The following is a 10468-nucleotide window of genomic DNA, read 5'->3' on the forward strand; positions in this document are numbered from 1 at the left end:
AATACTTACCTCATGGTCCCTTGAAGAAGCGTCACTCTGCTTCGCTGTAATTGACTGAGGTATCAACCGCGAACTCTATCACAAATCCTCTTATGATGCAATGAAGATAGTGATCAACATCGTGCATGATCTCATCCTCATAATCTTCCAGTCTCTACACTAATTTTAGAGTCCACACTATCGGACTGTTAAGCTTCCATCTTCCTTGGTCGTCTGTCAATTTAGCTATCCACTCATATAGCTCGGGAAGGTGCAGAAGAAAATTTTGTGTATCTCAATGTACAAATATCTATCCAACCATTGTTCTTTTGATAGGCATGGATTCTTGTTCTCTTACATTGTGAATTCGTGGATATTCATATCCAACCACTTCTCAATTTCCTTATTGGTCAGAATCCAGTGTTCCGACATCACACATCGCTTTATGCATATCCCAGTCTCGGCAATGGAAACATTTGTTGGATTAGTATGTCTTGACCCAGGTTCAGATTTAGTTTTGCCAAAAAAATCCCTACACTACTGGCCCTTTCGGAATCAACCCATGTAGCGCAGACTGAAGTATTACCCGAGGCAGTATGGGGGGATGATGGAACCAAGTTTTCACATCCAAAGATCACTGTGATGTCTTTTTATGCCCTAGATTTTCCTCTGCGCAGGTCTATAAGCCCTTAAGGCTTGATATTGTATCTTCCTTCAAATTTCCTCTAGACCTTCGTGAAGGTCTACGATTGTCTTTTGCGGACCCTGAATAGATGAATTAGCTACTTACGTGCACCATATATTATCCTTAAATCAGTATTTAATAAATTATACCTAAGTTGTTGATAAACATAAAAAAAAAGTATTTTTTTCCTCACGTAATCACTTAACATTAATTGCGTTAAGCTAATTTTCTCTATCTAGCAGATTCACACATCAATACATGATTATTTTATAAAGTCATCAATTCACCATAACATATATCGCATTCATACATAACAAAAGTAAGGATATAAAACAGAGGAATTTCTGTGAAAGTCCTCTGTATTGATCTTCAGTAAAGTTTTACAAACTCAAAACTTCCTTGCGCACTCATATGTAGGGGTCTGCACACTCAGTTGCAGACACTACTCTAGGCCTTTGCGCACTCAACTACAGAGCCTTTTCCCCCTCTAAGACTTACTCCTTTGAACTAGACTCCTTCCATCATACCCATAGATAAACACATCTATCTGCCTTAGACTCTCTAAGACACACCTATTTATACAATCCCAGGGTCTGAAGACCATGGGTAAATCTCAAAAGATGACTTAGGTTTACAAAATCGAGGGTAAAAATCCTTTTCGATTTCTTGACTAGCTACGTGCTCTGCATCCACAATTCACAAAGACTTTACATATTTTTGCATCAAAACTTGGGGTTTTGCCCCAAAACTGACCCAGGGGACCCCATCCCAACAATAGGCAAGGTACCTAATAATCTAGAGGAAGGGTTGCCAAATGCACAGCTCATTGCGATGTGCGTACCTATAGTACTATGGACTTATAGGACTACTTGTAAGAAGGTGACAAGGAAAACACCATTCATATTAGTATATGGGGTCGAAGTTGTAATGCCGATGGAGTATATTGTCCCTAGTTTTTGCATAGCAGCCCTGATGGATATGGCGGAACACGAGGCATTAGAGGAACAGCTCGTGCAACTGATGGAGCTCGAAGAAGATCGATTTTTGGAAAGATTTCATCAACAAGTACATAAGGTATGTGAAAAGGCATGTCATGATTGCCATATCAAGCTTCTCACATTCAAGGTAAACAATCTTGTCCTATTATATGATAGCAAATTCACTAAATTTCCAGGTAAATTCCAGATGCATTGATTAGGGCCATATATTGTCAAAGAAATTAGAGATGAAGGTGTAGTTCAGCTCGCAAGGCTGAATGGGGAAACCTTTCCAGGAAGAGTGAATGGGAGTACGTTGAAATTGTATACAGGCAATCCTACTTAATGACTATATGACAACATGATAGTCTTAGTTCTCTAGGAAGTTGCAAGGGAGCACCAGACTATAAACTACACTATCAGGTTTGGAGGAGAATGCAGTGAGCAAGCTATGTGAAGACTGATGGAGACGCAACCCACGAAGCTATGCACAAGAACTTGTGCCATGGGGGAAGGTACCACGCAGCATAGAAAAAATTTAAGTTATTGTTGGAGTTCTTGTTCATGACTTGACAAATAGAAGATGGTTAAGTGGATTGGGGTGGCGACATTTAAGGAAAAAATATTTAAAGATATACCGCCATAACAACATTTATTGTCGAAAATTGTGGGGAATAGTCGGATTTGAATTCAAAACCACCTATAAATTATGTGTGCCAATCCAACAAAGAACACTTCACGTTCTAAGAGTTGTTATTGAACTTTGTTGTATGTTGCCTACGACCCAAGTGTTTTGGGAAGACATCCTGTCACGAGAAAATATTTCTTCTGAACCCATGAGTTGTTTATGGAGAGAATGACTTCCACCTTCCCTGTTCAAGCCCTGAGTTCTGAAGCAGCTATGGCCAATGCACTAGGACCAGAAGTGTCAAGTGTAAAGGCTACGCCTACAATTCCCATGGAAGTGAGGTTGCCCAAGCTGAAACAGACCATGACGAAAGACAAACAACCTAGAATGAAAGAGAAGAAACACACAAGAAAAAGAAAGGCAGAAAAATATAGTGTCAGTGTGCACATCCCTCAGGAAGCATACTGAAACACAGAAGTAGAAGAAAGATAAGAAGTTGGAGAAAGTAGTGGACCTAGAGGTGGCAAAGGCCTAGCGAACATAGGATATTGATACTGATGGAGAAGAACCCATAACAAGGCTACCCATGTATATCCCTCCATAGAAGGGAAAAGAAAAGGTCACGAAGGACCCGAATGCTGAGAAGTTTACAATATCCACACCCCTACTAGCTAAGCAGGTCCCTTTTGAAGGCCTGTGGCTCACAAGGGTCCTGCTGCTGAAAATGGAGGACTAAGACCTCATAAACCATGCTAAATTTCCACACTTGGCAATGGACAAGTATATGCGGAGGGTCTATTATGTAGAAATAAGTGTTACAACATTAGAAACAAAGGAATGGGTTTGCAGTGTCGAGCACTCAGGGTTACTCAATCTGCTATGGGTGTCGCGTTATCAGTGCACCCCCATTAATGTGATATGTGTGCGCCATGTGCTCACATTGGTGTAGGATGGATGTTTATGTCTAGGAGGGCCTATCCCCATTATAGACATGCTCATTCACAGAATCACACACCTACCTTATAATGGTGTGAACCCAGCTAAGGAGTTTGGTGGAAAGACAGTGGAGAAAGACCTTACATAACGTTGAATAAGGATTATGGCCTCCTCAAGAACTTGAAAGGGTATTCCATTATTTCCATAACAGACCCGACAGTTCAATTGGCTACCTAGATTTTAGTAGGCAAGGTGATGAGAAAATTCCACACAGACAAAGTTTCCATGCCTGTAGTTTCCCTAGTTGTACAGTGCACGAAAGGCATCCAAATTGATTTGGCAAGATAGCTCTGTTAGGAGTTCCTAGCGAACTGTCGAGAGGCCCAGGATGAACCCGAGTCATTTCAATATGCTTAATTATTGTTATCACTTGTGCTCACTGCATGGAAATTTCCAAAGGATAGCTAATTTCCTCCGCTTGAGGAACGATTGCCGGAGGTGGTGCAATTCACTTCCTTATGGTCTAAAAAGGATATCGCGCGATGTAGAGATGACAATATTTTGGATTCTTATGGAAATGGATCTCTACATGGCCATCAACTAGTGTCTGAGGTTGTCCCCAACCTTGTTCACACCATTGTTAGCCCACATAGCATTCAATGCTAACTTTCACATGTTCTATATCCAAGTGAAGAAGGATCCAGAGCAGAAATGGAACCAGTTGACCTATTTGGTGTCAGAAATGGATGTGCAGGATATTATATTGAAATGGCCTTCAGAGTGGTGTAGCCCGTCAGACTTAGCTCTTGGACCAAGCATGGGTGCAAAAATTTCTTTTGTGCAGAAACCCAAAGAGGCCGCTAAAAAGGCTGTGTGTACCCTGACAGAACATAAAAAGAAGGAAGCCACAGAAAATTCTTGCGTGGTGTAAGAAATGCTATAATGATTAATGCATGAGTGTTTGGTAATGTAGAAACCCTCAAGGATATTCCCAGGATCCTTGGAAAACAGTCAGATTAGCTGCAGTTGTCACAAATATGCATACATATCTATCCTTAACAAATTAATATCAAAGCAAGAAGGAATTATTACCTTGAGTCTTAGTGTGGTGTTGCTGGAGAGTGCAATGTAGCTAGGCAGAAGACCCTTGAGCTATCTCCAGGTCAAAAGCTACACATAGCAAAGAAAATCGTAATATCACAACATAAAACCTTGACAATCAATGCATGAACATATAAAGATATCTAGTTGCATATATCTAATCCACTCATGCTAAAAATATTGATTAAACATATAAAAAAGTTATACTACCAACATCTCAGAGTGGAAAACACAATTGCATTTCTATATCGATGTAGAAAGAGTGATTACAACCATCAGTTGTATCAGCCTTCCCTTACCTTTCTAGCTCCTCTTTCTCTCCCCCTTCTTAACCTCTTATGAAGCCTTAGTCTAAGTCTCTACTTGACAGTCAAATAGGAAATCCTTTCAAATGGTTCGACCTCTTTCATAATGGACTTAGCCTTGCATATATATCATGTGAGGATAGGGTTGCCAAGTCCTCCATGAGTTCCATTAGGCAAAAGAAGTGATGTTTCCATGCCTTTGTGCTCCTTCCCATTTGCATACTAGATTGGGAATTAGTAATTCCCCCAAACAGGTCGAATTTTTATGTTTCTGTGCTTTTAAGAGATGACATAGGAGATACTATTAGGACATTTCTCAGTCAACTCATTCTCCTATCCATAGAAACTCATCATGGTTCACTAACGATCTTCCTGAGGTAACACAAATAGTTACTTTGGGCATTAATGCACCCTTAGCCTTGCTAGGAGGTAAATAAATCAAGTTGCTAGTTTTTAGACAATTTTAGCTTGACAACTTGGCTTGTGAACTTGGTTAGTCCTTCAGTCATCATGTCTTTCTCCTCTCAGCTAATGAGGAGGTCATTTTCCTATATAACAGACGCCCCCTAAAGTGTGATATTAGAGGTTGCAACAATGGCCGAAATACTTTATATTTAATTGTCCTTTTCTTTGGAAAGAGAGAGAGAGGATCAAAGCTTCGGGTGGTACAAGAAATATGATACAACACATATATAAAAAACAACTAAAATCATGTCCTGAGTTGGGCATTCCCATGCTCAGTAGCTATGTCAGAGTGATTTTCTCAAAAAAGAGATATGACAATGCTGGCCGCCGATAAGCACAATGCGGAACCTGTGTCATAATAGGATCATTCTGATGAGATGTCTCCGAAAAACAATAAATGCAACTTGGGAGAGGAAACAAGGCTAAGTGATGCAAGCCTCTACCCAAGGTCTTGATTTCCGCTTCACCCCAATAGCTTAGATCGATACATGTGAATATAGGAATTGATGTCAAACATGCACGAAATCATGTAATTACCAGTGAATAATGGAGACCGTTAATAGATGCGAGGGTTGTCACCAATAATGGTGATGGTCTTTCTTATCAGTTAATAATTCTAATGCCAAAATTTCTCACATTAGTTTGATGGTAAAGGTCAGTGCTAGTCTAAGTTTGATTTTTGTTTTCCTTAGAGTCTAAGTCTTAGGAGTCTTGAGTCAACTATGCATTCTCATTCTTCACTGGTCATTCTCATTCATCACTGGTCTCATAGCCATGTGTCAGTTTTGTTCAAAAGTTACTATGTGCCATAAAGCTCTTTAGGTGATTTCGTAGCGCATGTAATCATTTTGAAGTGTTTTCGCAGTGCATAAATCCTTTTTAGCAGTTTCGCAGCACAACATGTTATAGGTGATTTCGTAGCGCATAATTCAAAATTTACACTGACTGCGCTATGAAATCAGAGATTCGTGCAATCCACAACGAATCATTCCTAACTGTCAAATCTGTCAAGTTCAGTTATGGTTGCATCATTCACTGTCAGCTTATACATTCCACATATCATGTCCAACCGCTTATCTCCATCATTACAGCTGCTAGGTACATGGGTATACACAAATTGCAAGTTCCAAGAAAAGCCAGGTATTCACAGTCTTAATGATGATTGTATTCGTTGCATGAGGAAAAAGTCTGCAAGTTTTCAATTTGAATGCATTGTTATCAAGCGGGGCAGTTATCAAGTGAGGCAGCCATTCAAGCGAGGCAGAGTTTGAATTTTGAGCAGCACTAGCATTTCAAACCTCCATTACGCTGAAGTTTCATGGAGGGATTAGCAGAAAGGAAAGACCACAGATCAGGCAGATGCTTGAGAAACGAACCTGAAGGTGTAGACATTGTCTTGAAAAACAAAGAAGTAGAGCATGCATTCAAGCAGGTTGGATGTTGGAATTTTTGTGAGAAACTCCAGGGAGGTCATGCACAAATCACCAAGGAATTTGCTTTGAATTTCACAAGGGTGAGTTCGAAGGTTGGGATGCTCGAATTGCAAGTTTCACCAGAGGTAATATCCACAGTTACTGAGATTCCAAGGGGACAAGAAACTTGGTTTAAGAATTTCAAATTTGATATGACCCGCTGTAAAGAATTTCTGAAGCCGGAGTACATTGACTCAAATTTAAACAAGTATGTTCCTAGAAATTATGTCAAGGACTCATATGCCAATCTGCTTACCTGTATATAAAGGTACCTTACCTATGAAGGGAGATATAATAAGGTGTATTCATACCATTTCAAGCTTCTGCTACATTTTACAAGAAAGATATCCATTGATTTACCTTTTTACTTATTTCGTAGCTTAAGCAAAATGTGTGATAAGGTGCAGCTAAGGAAAGAAGCCTGTGAGACCTCATTGTTTCACCACGGTTTAATTAAGTTGATTTTTCTGCATGAACTCCAGAGAGTAGGTAGGGACTGGCCCACATTCATATTCATGTCTGGTTTCAAAAAAGAGACCGGTCTCAGTCCTCAAGCTACAAAAGATCTTCCAACAACAACTGGCCATCAGGTAGAAACAAGATCCAGGAGGTTTTCAAAGTTGAAGGCTAGGAAATAAGTAAGAGAATTCACCAAGCCATTGACTATCCAGGATACACCCCGACAGTCCCTTAAAGAGAAAGCTCAAGTCAAAGAAGCTGCACATGAATCAAGCACAGGTGAAGGAGTTCAAAGAAGAAGGACTAGGAGACAGGTAGCTAAAGAAAAAGGCAAATCAAGGATTATTGAAGAAAGCCCTGTTTCAAAGGGAGACTTAAATGACTTACTGCAAGCCATTGACATTGAATAATCTCCCCAGGTTCAAGCATATTTGATAGAGCTAGGAAAAGACAAGGCTAAGAGAGTCAAAGCCTCGAAAAAACTCATGTTTGATGATCATGTTGATCAATTTGTATTGAAACCAAGGAGACCCAAACGAGGAATGTTAAACAGGTACAAGAGGTATTGCCAAGATCAGATGAAACAGGGGAGGTAACACAGCCTCATGAAGGAAAGGATAAAGGCAGAGCAGTTACTATTCAAGAAGAAGATAGTGTGGAAGAGTTGAAAAGGAGGTTGGAATTGGCAAACATTGAAATTTCTAGATTGAAGAAGGCCTCCAAGAAATTTGCAGTTAAGGAGGCTTGTTTTAACCAAATGCAATATTGGTGGGAGGACAAAACATTTCAAATACCCGAGGTGGTTGATTTTAATGTTCAATTCCGTAGCTAGACCATCCCTACAATAAAGGAAGCACAATTTATCAGAAAGGTCAATACAAACCTGAGATCTGGGATCAAAGTCATGAAGAAACAAATTGAAGACTTAAAGATATAGTTAAGTCAGCAGAAAGAATTTCCTTAAGGCAGTCACACATCAAGTAAGGTTATGTTTCAAATTTTGATGTTTTTCCTTGTTATAATCGTTCTTGAAGAATCATACCTTTCCATTTAGTTTTGAAAATCTTTGGAGAAATTGAAAAGGATGTTTAAATATCAAGAGGCTCAAAAAAGAAAAATTTTGATTGAAACTGTGTTTTTTGGAATTACACAGTAGTTTCGTAGTGCTCTACGAAACTGCTGAAGATGATGACTAACATACAACAGTTTCGTAGCGCGGTATGAAACTGCTGAAGCTACATAATCTAAACTCATTCAGATGATTTTGAAATACAAAGGAATTTTTTTTGAAAAGGGAATATCTTCAAGGGATCATCTAAAGGTATCAACTTTCAACAAGGTCAAGATAGGTGGAGGAAACATATATTCCAATCCAACTCTAAACTTTTTGTCATAAAGTGATTACATTTACTACAGTACAAGATATGTCAGACAACTTGGATGAGATTTTGTCTTCACACATCGAAGAGGTTGACAGCACATCAAGGATGTGGCATTCTGATATATTTTGTATAATCAAAGATGAAGGGCATGGTTCATTGGATTCGAACATCTTTGAGGAAAACCAAAGGCCGATAAACAGGGGTAGTTTCCTATTTTTCAGGGGCAATGGAGAAGATGTGACATTGAGGATCAGTATGGAGCTTTCAACATCCACCACAACCAAACTAAAAAAGACCACTTGTCAAAGAACGATAATGATTGTAATTAAGGCTATTATTAGCACAATATGGAATTAGACTCCTATTTGATTTAGATCTCTAGAAAGTCCAGTAGTAGTTTGTTACATTTAATAGGTAGTTAAAATTTGAATAGGTGTCATTAGAAGTATATTTCAAGTTCCCCTCATGCTGGAGGAGGAATCTTAGTTAGGTAGAAGATCTCTATATATAGGAGAAAGAGCAAGGTAATAAGGGTTGGAAATTTATGAAAAAAAAGCTATGATATTTGGCTTATGTAAAGACTCTATTTTTTTTGGTAATACAGTACTGGCTTATGCTTCTCAAGAATCATAGAGAGTTCAATGTATGAGTTTCTTTTGCTATCTTTTTATGTTATCTACAGTGTTATGAGTATTTGATTACTTAGAAATCGCTTATAGTGTTCTAATTTCCTTCATATACTCATAAATATCCTTCTATTTGTTTGGTGTGTTCTACATATGTTGAAATCTGAATTCCTTGACTTTTATTCAAAGCCAACCCTACTATTAATACTGAATCATATATGACTCCATAAGCCCAATGGATACTTGTTAGTTGTGTTTCCACCATTTTCATTTTTATTTTTTTCACAAGAGTTAGCCATCTTGATCATAATCAAAAACCTTTAATCCTTTGAGAGAGCCCTCTCAGGCTAAGGAGGCTAAGCCTTAGCTAAAAGATTGGTTTGAAACAGTTACTTGAAGTCTTCCTGGTCTGCAGCCTTCCAGGGCTTGATTTTGAGATAATAGTCTCTAAGATGCACAGTACAATATAGCGAGTGTGTGTTGTTGGGAAAAGTATCTATTCAAAACGCCCCTATCCCACTCTAAGTTGTGACAGTGCCTTAGCAACAAACAAGGAAAACTACTTGTGTATTCTTCTTTATGAAATGTAAACGAAGAGGAAGGATAAACTAACCTGTGTCTTGCGCTAGTTTGTTGATCCAATCACTCCTCTCTTCAATAGCTCCCAGCTCCCTGCTCCCTTACCGGCCCAACTTCACCAAATTCCTGCAAGATCACAGAAGAGAGAAACTACACGAAGATATAGATTTACATTCATAAAAAGCTTAGGATCAGATTAAGCTAAACATGCAAATATAACAAAACATCACTGATACACAAGCATGTAGAAGAAAATAAAATAGTTTTATTAATGCAATAAGAAGATCCAGGAGGAGATACAACCAAGTAAGTCCCGATCCAACATCTACCTCCCAGCAAAGGAATCCCTTCCTCACCTCCAACAAAGCATAAATCACCCAATGTACTAATCTCAATCTCAAACCAACAGCAATTCTCTGCAAAGTACAAAATTCTAGCCTCCTGGATCTCTGGGATGAGGGATCCATATATAGATGTAAGCAGAGACGATGAGTCAGCTTATGTTTTGACTTGTGGCTTCTCTCTGTCAGTTCTTGCTTCCACTTGGAGACTGAGAGCCTCTTACTCATCACTGGTGGAATCCAGTGAGGCAAGTGTCATTGGAGAAGATTCTGGAAGCTTCCATTTTCTCTCCACCTCGTTGAATGACTCTGCCACTTGTCATTTCCGCTCAACGCACCTGGGTAGTGCATTCAAGTGCGTTGCAATGCACCTAGCCAGTGTATTTGGGTGCTTTGCAACACAGCCAGCTAGTGGAGCATCTGAATTGATCCTGATTTGACTAGTTCTGAGTAGTTTATGGTGGAGAACTTCTAGGAGAAACTGTCATTGGTTGACCTTGTTCCTTTAGGGGCAGGAACAACACTTTTAGGGA

Source organism: Pinus tabuliformis, chromosome 7 (genome assembly GCF_031772625.1).
Source record: "Pinus tabuliformis cultivar Carrire ecotype Pingquan chromosome 7, CPIR1, whole genome shotgun sequence".
In the NCBI taxonomy this organism is placed as follows: Eukaryota; Viridiplantae; Streptophyta; class Pinopsida; order Pinales; family Pinaceae; genus Pinus; species Pinus tabuliformis.